The sequence below is a fragment of the Camponotus vicinus genome, unplaced genomic scaffold (assembly GCF_025532165.1).
Source record: "Camponotus vicinus isolate PSW18456_S1 unplaced genomic scaffold, iyCamVici1.0 SCAF_11, whole genome shotgun sequence".
In the NCBI taxonomy this organism is placed as follows: domain Eukaryota; kingdom Metazoa; phylum Arthropoda; class Insecta; order Hymenoptera; family Formicidae; genus Camponotus; species Camponotus vicinus.
Window position 1 is genome coordinate 15,210,941 of NW_028141947.1, and position 25,429 is coordinate 15,236,369.

General features: G+C 32.4%; 1 protein-coding gene across 1 annotated transcript in view; it reads left to right on the top strand.

Moving 5' to 3' along the window:
- Syt7 (Synaptotagmin 7) overlaps nucleotides 1-25,429 on the top strand; it is a 148,696-nt gene that overhangs the window by 5,860 nt on the left and 117,407 nt on the right. The window contains exon 2 of the mRNA XM_083082996.1: nucleotides 733-853. The gene's annotated coding sequence lies outside the window, so the exon portion shown is untranslated. The remainder of the gene's footprint in view (nucleotides 1-732; nucleotides 854-25,429) is intronic.

Consider the following 25,429-nt stretch of genomic DNA (forward strand, 5'->3'; position numbering starts at 1 on the left):
ATGACGTGCGTTTACATTCCGCAGGTACACGACAAAGACCACGCTCTCTTGTGCACGCGAATTGTGCGCGCTCTTCGAGTTTCTGGAATTTCGGCTGATCGAACTTTGCGAATTGGAAGATGATTGTTCGACCTCGATGATGGGTTCGCGGGGAGAACACGTGCTTCGGATTGGTGCCAACCCGATCTGTCGTCTCGACCTCTCTCTATAATACGTTATCGATTACAGGAATATTAATTATACGAGCGTGTTCAACGAGACATTCGTTCGTCGTTGTTACGTATGACATAATTCTTAATTTCTCTTGGGGTACCGTGACGCAAATAGCAAGTTTATTATGCGACTGGCATCAAGAACTAAATAAGATAACTGTAAAAAATAATAAAAGTATTTTTTTTATCAATCGACAGCTTTCCAACCTTTTCAGAGAGAAAATAGAAGATAAAATTTTTTCATTGATTGACTTTTTACTCGAGAATGTTAAAGGATTCTTGATTCTTTTGAAACAGTATTCTTTCGCTTTGTTCAATAGAAATTTTTGTTTCGAGAAAGTTAAAGAACTGTAATATAAGTGATGTAAGAGCCAAAGAAATTAAAGGATTTTACACAGGTTTAGAACAGAATTTTTTGATATCTCGATTGCAGCACAAAAGGATCGCATCGGAATGTTCGATAGAAAAGTTAGCTACGAGAGAAGGTATCTCTTCTGATAAATCACTATTTTCTTTCCAGGTTATTTTCACCTCCCGGAGAATGTAAATGCGCGTGATCTCGTCGGACGGGCTCCACCCCATCCGCCCTTTTCAAACTTCAATGAGGATCTAGGATATAGGTTCACATCCTCGAATTATCGGTAAGTTGCACAAATCTATCAACGTCCACTTAATATCGTTTTTAAGACGCGTTTATCTTGGCATGGAAGTGCAAATTTCCAGATTTTAACTGCTTCTCCCAGACTTCGAACGGCGGAAAACAAATATCGCGATCAGAGCGAATCATTAATCATAATCACGTACAACGCCTGCGAACTTTCACGAGATTTTGTACCGCGTTAAATCAATATAGTACGAAAAAAAAGACAAATAAAAATACATGTCTGAAACACACGTTTTTAGAATGTAAAATGTACGCAAATTTTTTGATATAAAAATGTAAATATTTCTTTACATGATATATATCACACTTGTATGTGCAAACGTACAGTTAACGAGAATTAGGCGGGATTTAGCGCAAATCTTTCGAGGCGTGACACTTTCAATAGGAACGATTTTCCCCTTGAACGCACCGTGGCCGGAAATTCCGTGATTACATAAATTTTATCCTAAATACTGAAAATGACTATGCGTGATTCGTTGTTTGCTAACGTGGAACTGAATTTCAGTACAAATCGATATCATCGATCCTGTCCTCTGATGTAGGCAAATATAATGGACTGTACACATAGATTGTATATGGATTTATGTAAAGGAAGGCTGACGATGTTTACATATTTGTCGAGAAAGCAATTTATTTATTTATTTATTTTACGACAGACTTTTATTACGTCTAAATAAATTAGGTATTTTCTAAAGACATTTCTCTCAAAATTGCGAATTTACGTTATGACAATTTAAAATATTTTATACTTCTCTCGGAGCGCATGTATTACGTAAAAATAAATTTTTGTTTCATCTCTTTCCTCGCGAGTAACTTATCATTACGTAATTTATGCGATATAAAAGATAAAAGAAAAGAAAGAAAATATATGAGATAAACGAGAAAAGTAAAGAAAGATTGTAAACTAGTTTTACATGTATATTTTCTATTACACTTTTGCAGTCTTTAATGGCTTAGATGTTTGTTAGTCTCTTGTCGTAAAAGTAGTTTCATGGCTTGGTCAACTCGACTTTACGACTGGAAACTGCAGGTATAACTCCACTTTGGTACTGGTACTATTAATCTTAAACACTCCTCAATAAAGGAGAAAATGTTTAAGGGCCAACCAAATACGATAGTGATTTGTATGAGTATATTTGTTCTAATGTTCAATCTTGTAAACGAAATAACGCAAATGAAAAATTTATCTCAGCTCAGATATATTTGCCACTTTATAAAAATAATATCTTTTGAGTACACACAGTAGCAAGGAATATAAAAAGCAAAAAACCCGCATATCAAGTGACTTATCTCTTTACTGAAAAATTCTGCATATCAGATGATTTATCTCTTTACTCGAAAATCTCGAAAATTTTTCTCATTAATATTACATACATTATTTCTGTTTCTCTCATAAAAACGACCATTGTATAACATAGCTAAATTCATATAGACACGAGAAATTCATAGAGACATGAGAAACTGCGTTGAATATTTACTCTCTCTTCAGAGGAATCTGTATGATATATATACGATGCGGTGTTTCATGACTGATTCTCCTTTCTTGCTTCTCGCAAACGCACGAGCAGTCGTGTAGCCGGAGGAAGGGCCGCGGGGTTTCATGTTAAGAGCTCTTAAGGTGGAACGAAACTCCGAACTGTAACTTCCAATATACCGGTAAAATATTTCTCTGGCGAATCCACACTGTGTATTTGTCACGTTACACGCGCGAAATCGAACAGACACATCTGTTACAACTTCATCTCGTTGCATCAACGCACGCGTCAGTGATTTCGCGACCTTAACTTTACCCTCCGGCATTTGCGATGTCCGAATCGCTTGAAAGTCGTGCGACACATTTTTGCGGAGAATTTCATCCGGTACAAATCATCCCGCAAAGATAAGTATCGCGGCAAAAGAGATTTGTTCATCGCGAAATCCAAAATCGACTTCAGCACAATTGAAATTTATCGAAGGATTTTTCTTGCACCAGTATTTTTATTTCTTATCGGTATTAAATCTAAAATCCTTAAAATGTATCGTTGTCTCTATCTGCTTTTACAAATCTTACAGTCTTTTATCTTTGAAAATGAGTTTTGTCCAGCGAAATAAATCGATAATATATAATCCGTTTTATATCATTGTGTCCGGAATTACTCTCTAAGCATTGTACACACGACTAATACAGCTACCTGTGTTGCCTATTGATTTACTAATTCCAACAATAGCGAGCATATCTGAGTTATAAGACGTTGACAGTCCGGAAATACAATCAATATGCTCTCTCGGTCGCAGCTGGTATAAGTGCGCATACCGGAATGCATCGCACATCGAGATTCTCGAGGCGAATTTCCTCCTCTTCTCACTCCCTCTTTCGTTCTTCTTTTTCTTGAAATACGCGCTAAAAGTTTATTTACCTCGTTGAATTATTTATCGTGCTCTCGTGTTCCAATGACACGGTCTTAATGTCTTCCCTCCGTCTTTTCGGAGGTCTTTGTAATTTATCGTGAGCGGCCGCGATAAGAAAGCTTTAACAAAGAACCATAATATTAATGCCACGTAACTAAACGAACGTCCAATTTTCAAAAGAAAATTCTCGACGTCATTGTTACGTATAAACCAGACATTCCGGTATTAAATACAATTTATCACCCGCTGCGATAAGTACGTTCATCTTGAGGCTGCCTTTCAATAAGGGAGCAAGGGAGATGGAAATTACCCTTCTACGGGATAACGCAATTTTCTCCATCCCTTCCGTTCGGTGGGTCGTTCGAATTAACGAGTTTTGACGGAAGTCCTTCCGGTTCGTATTTTGCCGTATATGTCATATATACGCGCGTTATCGGAAAGCGGTAATTCGTTTTCGCTCGATCGAGGTGCGCGTGAAGGGTTGTATCGACGAATTTTCTATCGAAATTGTTTTTACGTAGCTAGCGACTCTTTATATCGCGATCTTATCATATTTATTTTCTATACTTTTGCGAGGAATGAAAATGATGTTACGACATTTTAGTTCGTAATAATAATCGATTAAAACGTTATAATCTGTTACACATATCCTCATATTATTCGATTATTATTATTAGCCTGCGATGTAGTAATTTGACTAATTTTCATGGGTATATCGAGGGGAAGGGCAGTTTAATTAGATAACTAGTTTTATGTCAAAGCACACTTATTATGTACATTGCGTTCGACATTATATCGAGAGCGACATAATAGACCGGATAACTGGTTAGATGGAACAGCGTAATCGAACGGCTATAAATGTTGTAATCGACATAGGGTATAACGAGAGACCTTGTGCCTCGAGGAAAGTGGGTGATACGAGTCTACTATAGGGTTGTTGAATCGTCATGTGACGGATATGGAATTATGATGTAGTATAATTTTTATCGAGCAGGACAAACCGGCAGGTTTGTTACTTCGTCGCCAAATGCGGGTAAAAGAAAAAATTAATTATGCGTGTACCGACGTAATTTTAACGGTGCAAGTGTAATGGTGGGATTTAAATACCTCGCGAGATTGCGGCAATTACTTAATCGCCTATACCTTTTTTTTTACCAGCCCTTACTCAACCTTTCGCATGTCATTACGGCATGAGGGTGCCAAAAATAAAAATAGAAAAACGGGATATCTGCCTCTTTCTTAGGTGAACACGGATGTATAAATATTTAAATAGCAGGTGCTAGTATATTTATCAGCAGTCTGTAAGAAGTAAAATTTCCTGTAATATATAGATCTTATAAATAGTACATGCATGAGATAAATATATGAATATATTGTAGATATGGATATATATTTGTATAATTAAATTATATTTCTATAAAATTAAATTATATTTCTATTAAATTAAATTTTGTACATGTGAGTTAATTATATAGAAAATAAAGAAATAGGTTATTTCACGGTTCGAATACACATGCATAAATATTGAGAAATGTGCAAATTATTATTCGTAGGAGAGGACAACGACATTGTTTACAACGTTTGTTGCGACCGTCGCTACTCTCCTAATGATTATATTATCGAAGAACCTTTTAAGCAAAGTGGGTGAAAGTTTGTGGCGAAACTGATCAATAAGCCGGAAAACACAGGCGAGTATATATTTTAGGGACAGGAATTTGAGCAGAAAATATTATCTCGCCAACTCTCGCGTTAGATCGATACAACTCTTGTTTATCTCGATGATTGCACACGTTACGTCTCCTACGCGAATTCTTTCGTTAACGTTCGCAGGGGGAGGAAAGTTGGCGCGCGTGGGAAAAATTTGATTACGCGGGGGTTCATCAATCACGCACGCAAGCGCGGATGATACATTATATTAAGGGAAACGGTCAAGGTTACGACTCCGATATCGGACGATTCTGGCGAGTAGAACAGGTCACCTATGAATAACCGCTCGAATTTTGGCCCCATCGCGTTTTATTTCCATCGGCGTCGCGCTTCCCCTAACTTAAACCCCCGCGGGGGAGAGCCGCGGTATTGGATGTATTATGCAGAGCTGCAAGTTAATTCGGGATTACTGAGCGATCTACCTAAAATATTCAACGAGAACAGAGACGCCAATTGGTCGGATGATGACGTTTCTGTCGAATAGCGTTGGGTGGAATGTAGCGTAAATGTGAAATTAAATGATAATGGAATAATATGAGATTCTCTCTTTTTACTCGATATTAATTTGACGTGATTTCTTTATTTTTTTAGAAGTATCTTTAAGGGGTTAATTCTGGAAATATTCTTAATAATTTTTCATAGCAATATACATATATATATATATATATATATATATATATATATATATATATACTCCTGGACAAAATTTTAACGCATAATTTTTTTTTCACTTTTTCTTTAAAATTTTTCGTTAAAATTTAAATATCAACTTTTATAGAAAAAGTGAAAAAAAAATTATGCGTTAATTTTGTCCAGGAGTGTATAAGTCTACACATATATTAAAATAAAATTTTTAAAATGTTTATTTCTCTTTTCTGTTCCTATAACGCATAATTTATATATATATATTTTTTTTTATTTATTTATTTTAAAAAATATGGATCACGTAGTGTGGAGATTAATCTTTAAAAATCTAATATACATATTTTCGACTTTGTTTATCTTCAAGGTGCCAAGAAAAACATCTGTATATACATATATATATTGAGATCAAAGTCATTCGATGGAAATTTAAAACATTTTGATATACCTATAAAAACGAGGAAAATAAATTTTCCGAAATGCGTGTGATTTTACTGATCCATTCTGTTTATTTCTCACCAACATCTTGCGTATCAAATGTTAGAATGTACAAATATTTTAAGACAAATATCGACTTTGATTGATTAGCTGTAAAAATGAACGTCTTAAGTACAATGTATAATGTTATCGTCTGACCAATGTTAGCTCGTTCCACTTGTTGACACAGGAAATTCGATATTAGCACGTACGTCCGAAGTGATGTATGACGCGATAAAAGATTAAACATGAATAAATCACATAATAATAGCGTCTCATTTCTCTAACGCATATGCCTAATTTTTTATTCATTTTCTAATGTAAATTTCACAATCTTGTAATGCAAATTTCATAATTGAGCGATTTAAAATAATTTAACATACCCAACAACGTTTTTCTTGTGGAATAATTCAGCTAAAGGATTAAATAGTAATTCTTTGATAAGAAGAAATGTATCCGCGCAATGTATATGGAAAAAGTATAGTTATGTTTATGTGCATTCTTTTCGATAACTGTATACGTGCCACGGCTGTATCGTGTAGATTCGTAATTTTTCATGCGGAATGCTAGTCGCATGAAATAAGCATTCTCTCGACTTTCGCGAAAATCTAGTTATAAAACGGTACGCGACGTTACTGTGCGTTTCGTTCGTTGTTACATCGTAAAATATGCTCTCTCGGGAAATAACGGAGAATTTTAAGAATCGATTTGCATTCGCGTGACCGACATATTGCGGTGCCATTGAACGGGTACGATCTTTAACTCCCGTGTGTCATTACGCGTTGTTCATCGCGAGTGTACATAATGCGTTAGAACGAGTGAATTGCTGCAATTATAAACAATATTACCGTCATTTGTACTGCAAACGCAGAACTATGCGTCTCTTTTATGTCGTCGCTGCATAATATATTACTAAAGGTTAATAAATTACTTGTAATATATATTACTAAAGGTAAATTTTGCGGAATATGGTCCACGGCCACACAAACCACGGAAATTTCAATTAAATCTACCAGGTTCTGTTCGTGTCAAATATATAGCACTGTTGAAATATTTTGCTCTAGGTTTTTCACGTTACAAGACTCATCTCTTGTTACGAGTAAAGTTATTTCTTTAAAAAAAAAAAATTATTTAACGATAGAGAGTAGATTGATGATACTTTCGTTACTTTAAAAAATATTATATGTTTAATGAGAGAGTAGTAATAATTTTAGCAATAATTTTAACAATTTATAAGATTAATAATAATTTTTAAGTTTCAAAGGATACTTGTTACACAAATTGAATATAAGAACTCAAGTGTATCTTGAACAAACAATGTACAGTGGAATTTATATTGTCTCGTAAACCAGATATTTATTGATCCAGATGTGATATAAAGATGCAACATTTTATGTTATTTTTCCTATTTTTATGGCTCTTTATTGCGAAATATTCTAGGGATAAATTATTCTCTCTCTTCTTTTCTCGTAGAGCATTTTTTCATACATCCGGTTACGAAAATATAATGCGATATTAAGCTGATATTAATGATTGCTGGAAATAGTGGAAACACGTGGTTGGTAATAAATATATTGCGTTTAAAGTTCATCATTTTCCAGAGACTTCGCATAATTTGCGTTCCTGCAATTTGTTAAGTGGTCTTTCGATATAATTGATATCAGGCAACGTATCCCACCAGAGATAAAACCAGGCTAAATTTGAAACTTGGTAGTTTCAAAAGTGTTATAATATTCTAACGGACGGATTCTCTTTGTTCGCTTGTATTTTCATTTTCTCGGGCTTTCGGTTTGTATCCATCTGTCGTTCGGATAAGATCTCAGCGTCGGCTTTGGCTGCATTCGCTGACATTTCCATTCGATGTGCCTATCTTTTCCCACAGAGATCTCTATATTTATTTTACACTAGCCGTTGGTTGACAGAAAGTATTACTGTGAGATTTTACAGGTAATATTACCGACGACAGGATTTAATAGATATAAGCAAAACTGAAACTGTAGATTTTATCGACTATTCATTGCAATATTTTATATACCGTAGCGTATGCATCCGTATATTGAAATATTTTATTCCATTATATTATAGAGAAAATGGAGTGTTGTAAAATGTTGGAATTAATAGTATGATCATGTTCTTCAAGTTTCAAGTCGACTTTTCATTAATGAAGGTCGTTAGTTGTTGCAAGTTTCAAAAGTTCAACATCGAATATCTTGGCAATTAAGACCCAGCTGAAAGTTTTTTTAAAGTAAAGTACGGAAAATTAGCCTCAAATCAACTGAAAAGGAATATTATATTCAATTGTTTCGTCAAGAATCATCTTCTTTGTCACTTTGTAATTAAACTTCAGTTAAATCTTCTCATTTGGAAGATGTTAATTTCAAAGAATAAGAAATTTTTTACTGATTTTTCTACGTTTTAACACACATTTTATGCAGGCACGTTAAATATGAAAAAGATAAATAAAATTAATGATGAAGGTGTATTTTTCCAGGAAATTGAATCCATCTTTTTGCGACAGAAATATACGTAATCTTTGCTGAAGGGACCTGTAATAATATCGGAAGTTTCTAAAAGGGTTTGTGTAATATATTGGAAAACTAAAAAGTCTCTCGGCAGATTAAGTTTACAAATAGATTAGAAAAACCAAACTTTTTTCATTAATATTAACCTGCACACTTTATTAGATATATCGTATAAAGTTTCATATCGTGAAATTATTGGGATTATTGTAATTATAAAATATTATATCATAAAATTATTGAAATAGTAATTATAAATTATTGTATCATAAAATATCATAAAATTATTGTGATAATAATTTAGGGCTTTTTTTATTTCAATCTTCGCCAAATAAAACTTGAGGATTCGAATGGAGGAAATTGTAATTCAAAACTGCAAGCTTAGATCGACTAGGTGAACATAGCGATTATGCAATATTCATGAGAAATATTTCGTTCCATATACTGATGCTAGAGTTAACTCGGAGACGTAGTCACATAGACTGGTAACAGAGATCCCATTTCTGTGCTTTAAACGACAAATGATGTAACCTGACGTAGGAATGTCCTTTGCTCTATATTGCCAAGTAATTTTAAACTTTCCTCTTGTCCATGTTATTTCGTCCACGTATGTATAAATTTATATAATTTGATTGTATGTTATATGTAAATAATTTATTGCTTAAAATATTTAAATTATATCTTATTTTTCAATTATTTATCATCTTGTACATTTTATATTTTCGGATTATTTCAAACTAGGGTCATACATTTTCATGAGAAAAGGGCGTCATGTATTGTACTTATTTTCAAGGCTTTTATATCTATTGATTCATTTCCGATCGTGTAAGATCTTCAGGTTTATAAAATTGATTTGAACGAGGAAGTGTTTAATATTGTTATCGCGATCGTATTCTCTTGATTATTGCATCATCCTTTTATAATTGTCGCAAGGGAATCGAGCTACAGTCATGTCGCAATTGCCGCAATTCTATCTATCGGATGAGACGTGGTTGGTCCGAAAATGTGTGGACGGTGTTCGCCATTGGGGCAGGTCAATAAATTAGAAAGGAGGTCGGTTGGAAAACTGTCGTCGCTTACGAGAAAACGAAATTTCGAACGGAACGATCCTGAAGGGTATTTTGTGTCTCTTGACAAAGTTTTTTGAAGTTGTTAATGTCGAATCTCAAGTCAGCATCAATGTGATTACATTCAATTGCGATAGTTACATTCAATTTCAATAATATATTTCCTCATGAAATCAACAGACTTGTTTGCCCTGATTAATACAGAAAATGATGATTTTTATATTTTTATGTTTAATTATCATGAAATTTTCCCCAAATTATAAAAATATTAAACATAAAATTATTAATTTTCATTAGATGTAAAAATATTAAAAAATTAAAATATGGACATATTTTTTTTTAACTTTACAGGGAAAATAACGAGCTCGTTTATTTCGTGACGTTAAAATAGTTAACATTAAAAAGGATTTACAGGATTGTAAAGTATCTGAAATCAAGAATGATTAAAAGTAAAGAGGCATAAAATTAAAGTATCGGAGTTATGGTAGAAGAGCGTGTCGCGAAATTTGCGATGTAATAAAAATGCCATAATTCTCTAAATAATGATAGTTTGCTTCTGTCGACAGTATTTTATTCTAATCGGTCACTAGCGTGTATGACTTTACAATCGATGAAGCTAATAAAAGTATACTGACCAAATAATTCACAACGGAAACTCGATAATATGCATTTACATGCTATATTGCTTTATTTCTCAAACACGTATTTTCAAATCGATTTTGTCAATTTAAACAAATATTATATAAATATATATAAGTTTTGTAAATATATATACATTAATATATGCATTTAGAAATATTTTTTTTCTTTCTTTCAAAATAATAAAGATTTGTCATCAGATTATTTTTATAAATCTTGCAATTTCGGTAATTTTATATTTATGTACTCTCTCTCTTCTCTCTGCAGGAAAAGATATGTATGTGTCTCTCGAGAATTAACGATTGATTTTCAAATTTTATGTAGAATGTAACTCGACGAGTCACATTAAATGATAAAAGATCGGTAAAAAGTCAAAGGTTAAACTGTTATCAAATTCATTCGAGGTGAAACTGCGCTGCGGAAATGCGTTTGTTCAAAATATAATGTGAAAAGCGAGTAAGAGCGAGAAAGAGAGAATAAACTGTATGCAATTAAATTGTTGTAATTTCCGAATGATATTTTTAAGGATAATCATCGGCTCGGAGATACATCACAATGTTTACGTTGCCGTAGAATTTAAATGGGATCCCGTACGATACACAGCCGGCTTTAATGGATTAATTACGTGTAAACGTTATCCATGCTCACTTGTTTGAACTTCAAACTGTGCGTGACATCAAAGTCCGCAACGCTTGGACGGGCTCTCTCGATCTATTTGTCGTCGATTTCTCGTTCAAGGCATTCCCAGTGTGTCGATCCATTATATTGAGAATTGCAATGGGCTAACACGGTGTGCATTCGATACTCCGGCAATAAACAAAATGGAATGGACATGCTTCGTTAATTACTATACGTCTCTATATACAACAATCGCGGACGTTATTCACCCGGGGATTAATTTGTGTTCTTTTGAAAGCAAACTGACATTGAAAACATTGAAAAAGATCTGAGTCGAGCTCGAATTTGACGTTTTATTTGTGTGTATGTGTGTGCCAAATGTGATTTTTAACTCCATCTGGAATAATTTGATATTTGATTGATTATGACTAAACGGACTTTAAATCGAAAATCCGATCAATCTCTGTGTATTTCATTATGTTCATTTCAACAATAGAAATCCGATACAAATCTGTTTTATGCAATAGCAAAATTTTCCTCTTGATTTTACCACAAACACTTTCGAATTTGCGCTCTTGTTTCTCTGAATAAAAATTAATACAAGATACGAATTGCGATGTAAATATATTGTATAATTATATAATTTCTTTTTAATTTTTTAATTGTATAATAATTTAAATTTTCACTTTTCTTTGATGTAATTTGGTTTTTCGCATTAGTTTAATATTCAATTAGCGCGGTTCACTTCATATTATTGAAGAGATTTAGGGCTTTAACAACTTATTAATCGACCATAATTCCATGATATTCGATAATTATGACTATATTAATGCGATATCAATCAGGACTTGCTCCCTTCCTCGAAAAAAGTTCCAATCTTGAAAAATGACAATTTTACCGGACGAAATTTATTCGTAAAATATAGGCGCCTCGGTAATTTTATCAGGCAGATTTCGCATCAAAATAAATTAATGATGCTGTCATGTTCACGTCGCGTATAACAAAATGGTTATAAACTTTCTGATGCGTATCTTGAGAGGAACGAATATTTATTAATTATACTTAATCACACAGATTTGTCCTAAAAATAAACATTTTTTAATAATTTGAATCGATTCATATCCGTCATTTTCATGCTCCATTTAAATTTGTCAAAACGATATTCTCACTAATGTTTTGTCACATTGGATCTGTTTCATTTAAATCATTGTTCGATCGATCGACATGAAACACGTACTTGCGTCTCTTTAGAAATCTTTGATCAGAGAGCCAATCATCCTTCAAGTACGTTCACGTCGCGCTGAATACTTCATAGTGACGAGTCGAATCGCGTATTCGGAGTATCCTTCAATCGTTCGGCTCCAGCACAAGTTCGTGGGTGTTGACGAAAATGAGAAAAGTTCCCGAGCGCGGCTTCATCATCCCGAACAATTCCCATGCTAAAAATTTATTCGATGTGGACGTATCTGCTATCGATTTTTTATCTCGCATATTTTTCCGGGATATTTTTATGTATATTTTTTTCCCTCTCTTTTAATTTAATTATGTACGGCGGTTACGTATTCTTTGATATCTCGTTACAGAATACATTTGATATCACGTTCTTCAACGAAGGCGAATCTGTAATATTTATACTAAAAATCTATAATTAAAGTAATTCACACTTTCCTTCGATTTTAATAAACGCTCGATAAGATTAACGTTAAATATTCGAATAAAAAAAATATAATTAAAAAATTATCGAATTAAAAAATTATATATATATATAATTATAATCTGGAAATAACTGATGTATTAAATTAGTTCAAGAGAGACATAATAATAAAAAAAGCCGTTGAATAAAACGCGCGCTTAATTCTGCATTGGGAAGCGTGTTGGAGAAGATATAGCATTCTACGGAAAGAGTCTCTCGAAACATGAAATTAGAGGTCGTTTTCCGCCAGTGTATTCACAGATTTATGGATGGTACGTTACAAACAAGTTATAAAAGTTGAGGAAAAATAGAAGCAGTGAAACAGAAAAAGTACAAAGAAAAATCTACCCGGCACTTTTGGTTTATTTTCACACGAAGAATCTCGTTTTTTTTTCCTTCATTACTGTTTCGGTTCTATATTTCTGTTTTGGTGTGTAAAGTGAAAAATAAAATTGCTAGTTGTAAAATTTCTCCTCTCTCTTTTTCTCTTTCCGTTTCTACCGATATTAATACTATTTAATATCGCTCCGATATTTTTATTTTTCAAAATTGGATTTTGGTCTCGCGAAATTCGATGCGAAAAACGCGATACGAGCAGTCGAGCTATCTAAAGCCCTTTGAAGGGCTCGAAAGGCAATTTCCGAGTACGCGCACACACACATACGATGCATTCCACACTGACGTAATTAAGAATAATTATGGAGCTCTCCTCCGCGAAAGTGGCGCTTTGCGTCACCGCGAGATAATAAAGTTGTCGCATGGCTAGTTTCTTTTCCTACAGATTTTCCCTTTCCTTTCAACGGATTTGCTTAAAGTCGACCTCCCGTTTTTTCATGACCCGGCTACTCTCGTGACACAGTGTCTAATAATTAAACGGTCGGGGAAGGGGGGAGGGGAGGAGAGGGAAATGCGGGAAGATTGTATCGCGTGTTTAAAAAGTATCGATCCGTCGCGAACATGGATACGAGCGTGTTACGGCCCGACAATCCCGGAGGGAGTTAATTGACCGAAAACGTGCCCTCTTTCAACCTTCACTCGTATTGACCTTGTGAGAAAAATGCGTTGGTCCTCCCTTCCTCGCGTATTCCTATACCAGACCATTCGTTCCATATTTTTCTGTCGCTCTTCCTCTCTTTCGCGCGCGCTTGAAAATATATCGGCCGAATCTATCTCTATTTACGTTCAATGCAGAGAAACGGTTTGATGCTTTTTCCCTCCCGTCTCTCCAATTCTTTTCTTTGCGACTTCGTCGTTTCGTAAGGAACAGGAAATTTCACTTCTATTACACTGCAGACGTCTTTCTTAAAATGTGACGTGCTCGATGTGCACCGAATCAAGTGCTCAAGCTCGCTTGTCAGGAATACCGATATAAAGAAATATTTCCCGTTGTTTTGCGGCCTCGCATAAATTTTGCTATACGAAAAATAACTAAAATAACTTCCGAACGTAACTTTGCATTTACAGATACGTCGAAAATGTGTATTCGAAAATTATGGAATCACGCAGTTGTCTCTGCGTGTTGGATTTCAAAAGCTCTCATTATAATAATAATATAATCAATCCGTTTACTCATGAGGTAATTAAGCGCCTCGCATGCCAAGCTCCTATAGAATGTGGGAGGATCGCGGATAAGCATTTATTAAGTCTTGTTGTTGTATCCTTTTGTTACAATACTGCCTCAGGCGGCCTGCGTCGTTCTTGATAAATTCCTCGGAATACACACATACTTGCCGACGCAGAGCGCATAGAATTCGTAGAGCGAATATATGCATGTGTGCACAGAGTAGCGGAAAAGGTTTTCGAGGGATGGCGAAGTTTATTTCCGGTGCATGCGCCGTCACACGACAAGAAAACACGGCATCGCGGTGAAACTTTTATTCTGCTCGTTCTCATGAGCGTGATCTCTATCGAGCCGCTTAAGAATTCGATAGAAGAATAGCGAGAAATGCGTTCTCCTCTCGTCACAGCACTTCTTCTCTCCTTACACGTAGTCGTCTTCTAAGGCACGTCATAAAAATCCCATCCGATAAACCATCAGGATTCCTTTCTGCTTATAAATGTCATCTTCAACTATGTATTTCTCGTGTGTCTCCCTTATCTTGAATTCTGATGTTATTCGAAACAATATACATACATGTATCTTGTTACGTATATAAATATATATGAAAATTGCTAGCTTAACATAGCAAGGACGTTCTTTACTTTACTTGGCGTTTATCTAATGTTGCCGTTTTTTACACAAAATCCGGAATAAACAGGTATATTTAGCAGAAATATATATTTCGCACAAGATGCACCATTGTTCTTTTGTTACATACAAATAATAGACGGTATTAAAGCTATTCTGTTTTTGTAACCTTGCATTAGTATGTATGTATTACGTTAGTTTATGAATATATGCAGGAGATAATTGGTCTCTTTACTTATTACAGTCTCTTGCAAAAGAAATGCTACCGAGATGTGATAATTGGACCGCGATCGTTTTTATTATGTAGCTAATAAAAAATAAAAATAAAATAATCAATAAATAAAATAAAATAATAAAATAAAATAAATTAATTAATCATCCTTTTCCCAATGTTTGTTGTATTAATAAATACATAATTTCTTAGTTATTAGTAGATTTCTGTTTTGAATATATTATTTACAGCGAATCACTTGACGTGACTATCTCGAATAATTTTTAAAGTAAAACTAAATTTACATCTTTTTAGAGTAAAATTAAATTTTTATTTTATTTTTATTTTAGATGTATAAATAATTAACAAAATTATTTGACAAACGAATAATTAAGAGTGTATAAAGATTATTGCATAATTTGAAATTTTCTTACTTTTATTTGCATATGTAATAATAGAAATTAGATTTGATAATAATAGCAAAAAAATAACAATTATTTGTTGAATTTTATGCTAAAGAAAATTTAGTTGTTTAGTTGTAAATTCTTGTTGAAAATTTAGTTATTTAGTCGTAAAATCTTGTTGAAAGAAACTTAGCACGATTAGTCTCGCGATATTCTATTCTTCCTCCCGATCGCTTGATTATCGCGTCTAACTTTATGAAAATTGTACTTATACCGAGATGTAGTTTCATACATGAAGATTTATCGGTAAACTTGAAGCTTTAGAAAGCGATTACTGTTAATTACATGAAATCAAACTTCGGAGTTCCTTCTACGAAATATCAGCGCTAAATAAAAGGCAGAGAGTTAGTGAACAATGAGAGAATATTTTATTTTTTTCACTGATTATATACGCATATGGCAAAACATAGAACGTAGCAAAAAGCGAACGTAATACTTTTACGGTTTAGCGTTAATGATACGGAGAGGAAAATAGTATCAGCAGGATAGTTTCATCGATAAGAAGCTTAACGGCATTCATTAAGAGACCGGTTAGACAAGACTCTGATAGGTATATAAACATGAACGTATTTCTAAGATTATTATTCAGGAGGCGTAGAAGCGACAAGATAAATTAGGTTCATGTGATTAATTAATATTCGTTGATAAATCTTCCAAAGACTCTGAAGCAATTTAACATGAGATGATTTAGAGAAGATGACAATGACATTGTCAGTTTATCATTTTGTTTTGATAAAAAGCTTTTACAAAGCTGCGATATTATAATTTATTAAATAGATAATAATCAACTACATAATTTTGAAGCTACCTTAAACCATACAAATTGTCCTTATTATTGTCGTGAGATAATAGACATACAATTCCGCTCTTAATACGTGTGAAACGGTAGGCAATTATAGTAGTCCTGAATAGGGGAATGATTAACACGTTCAATGTTGTGTGACCGACATGTCTCGTTGATATGCGTACAATAGGGAACAGACTGTATTTTGGAAATCGCGTAGACCATCAAATAAACGATAACAATACGAGAAATATATTCATGAAAAAAACTTTACATTTATTTATCTTAATATATTACATCTTTTATTTTTAGATTTCTGCAAAGTTAATCCGTACGGAATAAAAAATTATGAATTAAATAAAGGAAATGTAATAATTAGAAATATATATTAAAATGTTATTATTGAATCAGCTTAATTCAAAATCATAGTCTCGTATTGCGCACCAAGAATTGTTTGTTTCTCGTTCGCATCGTATATATCAATTTCTAAATAAAGCCTTCGAATGTGGCAGAAGTTGATTAAAATGAAAATAACTCGCTGCCGAGGCTTATCCATTAATTACAGAGAGAAAGGATCATTTTTCTATAATGTCCAATAGTGGTCGTTAATTAAATCCTCATCCTCCGTACATTTTCTCAATCTTTCGTCCGGCTTTTATTTCCGAAAAAAGGCAAAAACGTTTTCGTCCTTCGCCGACAAAATTTTTCCCCGATCATATTGTTAATTCGAACGACCGTAATATTATTAGATATTTATATTAAGAATTCATAAATAATAATCATTTTTATTATTATTATTATTATTATTATTATTATTATTATTATTTTATTATTATTATTTTAATTATTATTATTATTTTATTGTTATTATTATTTTATTATTATTATACTATTACATTATTATCATTATTATTATTATACTATTACAATCATTCTAATTGCAATGATTAAATTACGATTTATTATTAGAAAATTATTCGAAGATTACGTTTCATATATATTTATTACACCGATTTAAAAAAAATAATATGATCGTAATCGCTCATTGAAGTAGGGCGCTTGGCAAGTTTCAACGACGTAGGCTAAGGGATTAAATTGTTCGCAATATGCGATAACGTGCAATCGATTTTTGTTTCATTCGTGTCCAATATGCGTGCGTAGTTCTCTCTCGATTAAAAAATGCCGAGAAAAATTTCCCGCTTCCTTGAGAGGTGAGCGCAATATTGCACTTTAGGGTAAAGTTGATGCTACGATAACTTCGAAGAGCAATATTTTCTCTGTTACGGCCTTTCACTTATCATACGTATCGTCGTGGTATACAGTTTCGGACAATTCTCTCTTAAAAAAAGGAGAGATATATAGAGAACTATAGTCACAAACTTCAATTTTCCGCTAGGGACATAGAGATTCTCGAAAACGACCGGGTTGTAATGCATGGAAGCACCGCGCGTGATTTTTAGAGCGAACAGCCATATCCTCGTTTTTATGAGCATCGGGAAAATGCGGTTCCTATATCATGTCAAGCTTGCGACTGTTATATATTTGTCAAAGATTTTGCCGATACTACATCGTTTTTTCTCCTAAATATCCAGCCAATATTTCTAAGTAAATAAATAAATAAAGAATAACACGATATATACATACACAGAAAAAAAGGACATTCTTGTTTTGAATATATCTTTAGTTTTAACATGAAAATCTTGAAATGAGATTATATTGCGTTAATTAAAGAAAAATATAATTGCTTGAATAATTGCTTGCTCGAATGAAGCCATTTTATATAGTTCAATCAAGAAAGATATATTTTTATGATTTAATTTTCTTGAATGGAAAGGAAACAATGTTCGGTAGAAAATAACATTTTTAAATCAAAGATTATAATTTTCTTAAATCTAAAATAATAGAATTAAATAATTATATATTCTTGACAATTACAATATTAAAATAAGACTATAATATTGTTGAAATTTAAAATTATTAAATTCTTCTAAGATTTTAAATTGTTGCGTATAAAACAATGAACGCGTTAATTTAAGTATATAAGTTTTGATTTGACAATTGATTATTTTTTTCTGTGTATATAAAGCTTGTTATTTTAACAATATATAACAATAATACAAATTATATGAAATACAACTCGTATCATAATTTATATACCTATAATTGTAATTAATAGTTAATATCGTTTTAATTTAGCGTATTTTTAAATATTTCATTTTGATGTATATTAAAAGCAAATCTATATGATATAGAGGAAATCAATTAAAGAAAATCAATTAAAATATTTCAGCACGTTAATGATAAAATAAATAATAAAGTACCGACCTGTGTGAATATTTTAGCTTTCGCGTAAGATTATTAGGTAGACGAATTTTACATACACGGTTATTTCTTTCTGCGACGTAACCATTTGGTTTTGAAAATTGAACTATTAATCAAGTCGAATGCAAGGATAAAACTTTCAGAAGCAGTTTTCATGATCGAATTTTATTATGAAAATTCACGGAATCGTACAAAATTGTACGTAGAATTAGAGAAGCTCGTATAAGGAGATAGTAAAATTCGCTCTTTACCCGCGTTTTCACATTTTCCACGTTATATATACGCGCTTAAAGAATATTGATTTTAAATTATTACTCGGTTGACTTCTAGTTTAATATTCAAAAGATACATAGAAAGAGAGAGAGCGAGAACTTCCTCTTTCTTTCATAGGAAATTGTCATTAGTCTATTCCGTTTTATTGAAAGAGAATAGAAAAGAGAGAAGCAAAGAGAGACAGAAAGGGAGAGAATAAGAGAACGTAAGGACATAAATATCCCGTGACCCGCTCGTCCGTGATCGATTACTTGTAATGGCGTACATCGTTGCCGAGTGAGATAAAGGGACGGTTTCGATCGCACCTTTCCTTCCTTTTTGTTGAAAACGTCGGTTATCACAACGAGCAAGTATAATTAATTCGGAAACTCCGCTTTCGCCTTTGCGGTAGCACGCCGATCGATGCCATACGAGACGAGAATCGGGAAAGGGGTGACGAGGGACGAGGGAGAGGGGAAGAATCGCTGTCGTAATGGTGTGTACGTACTACGTATAAAGGAATGCGCGCGAGAGAACCGAGGGTTCGCTTGCTTTGTACCACATTACCTCCTCACCTTACAAAGCACTATTTTCCCCTGCGCTCGCGAAGTTCATGATCACGTGAACGTCGAATGATCATCGCACTCGAGGCCGTCGATTGAACTTTCCTCTCTTTTTCTCTTTCTCTCTCTCTCTCTCTCTCTTTTCACATACGCGAAACGCTTTCCACGTGGGATTTCATCGACCACAACGCGTCGAGACAAATTTGTACGGGGAAAATTAAAGGACAAAATGACAAAATTGCCCGCTATCTCTTATTTGACGTATTTATTAGCGGCTTGTAATTTTTTTCTTGTCAGTACATGAATGAATAAATTTATAAAAATGTTGAAATGATTCGCGTATACAACTCGAAAGATATAATGAAACGTCTTGTAAATAGAAAATTTTATAATTAAAACTTTTTCTAAACAGCATTATTATTTTCATGAAGATTAATTTTCTTGAAATTCTATTTATGATTTTAGACATTTTTTGATAAATAGGTGTATATATGTTGCGTTTTCATAATATTGCAATTTTGTAATATATTTATATATTATGAAATTTAAAAATGTTATAAAATAATAAATAAAATAAAATTTTATAAAAAATTTGTAATAAATAACAAAATCAAATATAATATTATCTGTATTCTTCGATCAATGTCAACGGATTTTATAATATTTATCTCTTGGGGGGATGTTGAATTATTTTTATATTTTAAAACTCTCAAAGTGTATATATGAGTTTATATGCGACGTCCATACTTAAATATGACGCTGGGGATTATACGCGCATTTTTCAGATATTGTCATCGTATAAAGTTTATCTTTCCTTTTAGAAATTTATTTTTCTATTTTTCTCTTTGTAATATTTTCTCTGAAAAGAAACGCATTCGTTTCTGTTATGTGCATTATCCTGTAGTACTTGATATGAATGGAAAAGCAGAAGTTTTCCTACAAATTTGCCTTTTTATAATATATTTTATTTCTATCTTATATTATATATCCAACACTTTCAAGATATGGGGATAAGCATGTATCCTGTTGAACTTTCATAGGAAGTTTGGCACTTTGTAAGTACATAATGTTTTTGGATATTCCGTTCGTGTGTTGGCCATAGAAGTTACTCTTTTTCCCTTTTTCTATTCCACAATATTGCAACATGCTGTTTTGGACCGAATAATGTAAAAGGTAATATATATTTCTATAGACAGTTTTTTGGCTCGAATATGTGTTGGCTCTTGACTGCAAAAGTTTAAAGTACAAACACCATCGTGAATCAGATTGCATTGTAATTGCGCGGCATAAAAAATTGCACCGCTAGCAAGCTATAAAACGACTTTTAATGGCTTTAATAGTCTGATAATGGTTTTGTGTGTTTGCGCAGTATATAGAGAAAGATTGTTTTTCCGAGAAGTTATATGAAATTCATAGGAACTTCATAACACAGCAAGTTGCATAGTAGGAGTTGTATTAAATGCGAATGTGGTTCTAAATTAACGAATAGCCCTAATTATAAAATAGTAATTAAGTTAAAAAATAAATATATAAAATATATTTAATACTACGTATTATAAATAAAAAATATTTAATATATATTTAATATATATATATATATATATATATATATATTTATATATTAATTATAATAAATTTGATAATAAGTTTGTATATAAATATTTTATATATATATACATATATATTAAATATATAAAATATGTACCATAAGAGCAAAAAACGATATAGTTTTTCAAATGTAGTGAAAATAAAGATCTCAATATTAAATAAGGCATTTAACTTAACGATTTTCAGTCTTCTTCCGGATTATAATTTCATCTATGCTATAAACAAGAATAATTTAAATCTAGAATAATTCTGAGTGTTTTTATATAATCTAATTCTTATAAATATCTCTATAAAGAAATATGTATCGTTATAATAAATTTTATCATGATAGATTAATTGTGAATAAAACAAATACGATATATTCATCCTTTTACAGGATATAATTTCGCTCGCAACCATCATCCTATCCCGTTTCATCATAGGTGAAACTTCTTCGTATTATATTACGCGTACTTATGTCGCAAGCTAGTAAACTTGGTCCCATCCAATTTCCATTATGTAAGTTTGGTTGCCGCGAGATTGTTGTTAAGTTTGTGAGGCTTGGTCGTCAGGGAGGGAACTATCCTCAAGATCGACCTTGGTGGCATAGGAGAGACGAGAAGGTGTCTCTATCAGTGGCGTTGCGTCGCGTCGTGTCACCTCATCTCTTCTAGGTCCGAAGGGAAATCCGTCAGCCAGTCGATTCGGATTCTAATGATTGATACCGCGCTCTCCGCTGGGGAGCACGTTGGTAAAGTTACTTCGGTCCTGTTCGTTCGCGTAAAGAGACGCATTTACGGAGACACTCCTCGCTCTCATCATGAATTGAATCTATCGCGATTGCGATCGTAAAAGAGCTGTCGCCCAAGAAAGTTTCCCCGTCGAGGACGCGCGTCGTAAATTATGCAACGTATCGCGGTATCGCGGTATCGTCACGCGTGGGATTTACAAAATTTTTACTCGTATAAATCGAATATTCTAACTGCGCCTGCGGTGATTTATACCCGCCTCGCGGGTCGCTGCCACGTGTGCCGTGACATCGCTTGACCCGATTTTCGCGGATAGAATTCTCACGTTCGTCTTGATTCCCTCCCTTCTCTATCCGCCCCTTCAGAATTGTCGTCGAGGATTTGTGGAGGTTCCGAATCTTCGGTGACATTAATTGAAGCTTAACAATGGATTAGGTAATCGCGCGCCGGCGCTAACAGTTCAATAATCGACAATAATCCGTCAATGTATCGTAGGAGTTATATTGCAAGCACTAAAATGGGAAATATATATCTGATTCAGTGCACAGAAAGGTCAGGATCTCTCTCTCTTTCTCTAATTTCTTTTTATACCTTTCTCTATAGATTTTTTTTATCCAATTCGAGTTGTTCAGTTTTCTTTTAATAAAAATTTTTTAAAATGAAATTTTTCGTCCAATTTTTATTTATTATTTTTATTTATTCTCTCAATTTTATTGTAGTTATATTGTACATCTATGAAATGTAATATTTTTAAATGTAAAATTTTTATGAGAAAACCTTGTTAAACAAAAAAGAAAAGATTATTTTAATAATAATAATTATTATTGTTATATATATATGATATTAATTAATTATAATATATAATTATTAAAAAATTATCCACGCGAATGTTTTAATATATATATATATTATATAATGCCATTAATTCTTTTTAAAATCGAGATTTATTTCATTTTCGCTTCATTAATTTTAATTTTCACAATGATTTTCATTTTCTAGACTTTTGATTGTTCTTTCGTACTCTTGATTATCAAATAATGGAAAAATTTATGATTATATTTCATTGCAAAATTCCAGAAAAATCCACTTTTAATATGTGCAACGTAATAGTATTTTATACAAATAATAGGGAATTTTTTATACAAATAACAAATTAATTCAGGATATTCGAAGATCGATCGATTCGTTGAATAGGCTTGCTCGAATATGACAAGTATTTCATATTCAAAAGAACCCGCGCTTCTCTCGTATCGAGGCGAGTGAAATGTAAATGTAATGTAGTGCACATGTTTGATATCACATCGGTGTTGAAAGTTAACGTTGATTCACTCATCGAAAGGGTCAAATATCATCGATCGTCCTATTGCGACAGTCAGCGCCGATGCAGACGTGCGGTGATGTTAACAAATCCGCTAATGAATTTTGCCAACTAATTGCATAATAGAAAATAATATAGAAGGAATTTTTTTTTTAATCCGATGTATACGTATGTTATATAACTCACACATATTAAGAAATGAAATGTATTTATACACTATAAAATGTATTGTAATAGATTTCATGTAAAACATGACACAAGTATTTTCGGAAAAGTAATTTTAAGAATTTAATTGAAAAATTTAAATTTAAATTTAAATTCGATTATATATATATATATATATATATACAATAATTTGAAATAAAGTAAACATGTAAATTCTATATATTCATTATTTCTCTCTAAAGAGGTTAAAAAATATTTTTATAGATTTATTTAACTGTTTGTAAAATGAAAATATTATTTTCATGATATATTTGCACGCTTTACGTATGTACTGATTGGAGAATTTAAATTATCATAAGAATACAATCAAATTAATTACAGTCGGTAAATGTCAAATTTGTCAAAATCAAGCGAATGATTATTGACGCTAACAAGAGATCGCTTTAATGTCCTACAATATTATGATTATTAATTGAAAATGTTATAATCTCTTGCATTTCCACAAAAAGATACAATTGTAATAATGTATACGAGTACTTCAATTATTCTACGTGCAGATTCGGTAATTAATTTAACAGAGATCCACAATTCAACAAAAAATTTTTTTCAAATTCATGGAACGGAATAATTACATATTTTTTACAGTTTTTGTACGTTGAATATTTTGAAATTCTCTCGTATTAGGAAACTGCTCTGTTATACTAACATTTTTATTGACATTTGAGATTTAAACTGTTTTTTTAAACGTATTTTAACATACTGCAATTGAAATATGTATATTGGAAAATTTTTTTATTTTTTTTTTAAATTAAATATTTTTATTATTATTATTAACTATATGTATATTTATCGTGGGACTCTCATCACAAAATCAAATTTATCATATGATAAATAATAATTTATTGCTAATTTATTGCACACAAATCTAATTTCAAATTTAACTTCTAACTCCGAATTTATTGATCTTATCAACAATAGCATGTAATTGCATGTAATTGAAATTACAGTTGGGTGTGTTTTATATTAGACTAGCACATTTATATTTTCAAAAACACTCGAATCGTGTGCAAAAAAATAAATATCAAATTTAGTTTCTTATTTTGCAAAGAAATATTGCAAATAAATTTTAAAAATATTATGATTTTATAGCCACCACAAAACATGAAATATAATGATACAATAGTAGTTAGAATTTAAACTATGTGTAATAAATTTAATACTGGAATATCTAGAGAGCAAATAATTCGAGAAACATATTAACATTAAAATCGAAGGAGTGTAATTAATTACATTAACACATAGTTTACTCTTGTTGCATTTTTGATTATTTTGTAAACTTACTTTGCAAGCAGTAAATTCAAAATTAGAGTAATAAATTGAAGTACTATTGCAAAGATAAGCGAGAATAATTAATTTTACAAATAATAAATACTGCAAAATTAACAAAATTAAATTACTCACTCTATGGTTGCCATATGTGACGTCTTCTCTTCCTCTCTTGAGTGTTATTTGTCCTTTACTACTCCTTTGCTGATGTTCACGTTCTCTCGAAAATACAGTTAATTACAATCGCGCGCACAGTAATCACCAGGACGATCGTGCAGCACTTCACGTAGCACGTTCCGAGGTTAATTACGCACTTTACATTACGACGGAATCAGAGTTACACGATCTGCTTAGTACCATAAAATCGCGGGATTAAATTCGTAACACAAGACTTATCTTTGTCGCTAACAAATAGCGCCATTGTATTCTATCTCTCGTTAGAAATTAATGAATATACACGATTCACGCGATAGTTTTTGATTAAATAAATGACAAAATACGCATTTCAACAAATTATTAAAACACAAATTTATGATACGCGATTGATAAATATTAAAATATAAATATAGTTAAATTTGTATACGACATAATTAAACGTGTCGCAATAAAGCTCGATCTTATGTATACATATCCGCGACTATTACTATTAACGATAGAGAAATGTGGAAATAACATCGGAAACTTGATATCGCAAATCAATGATAATCGCGAAAATTAATTGCGCGAGCTATGATATTCACGAATCGAAATACAAAGTGTTGATCACGATTCGATAATACGATACAGAAGGATTATTTTGCGCCGCTACCTTCTCACTCTTCGTCGCGCGAATGACCACTGTATGTAAACAATAGCGCGTCGTACGCAGTCGAAT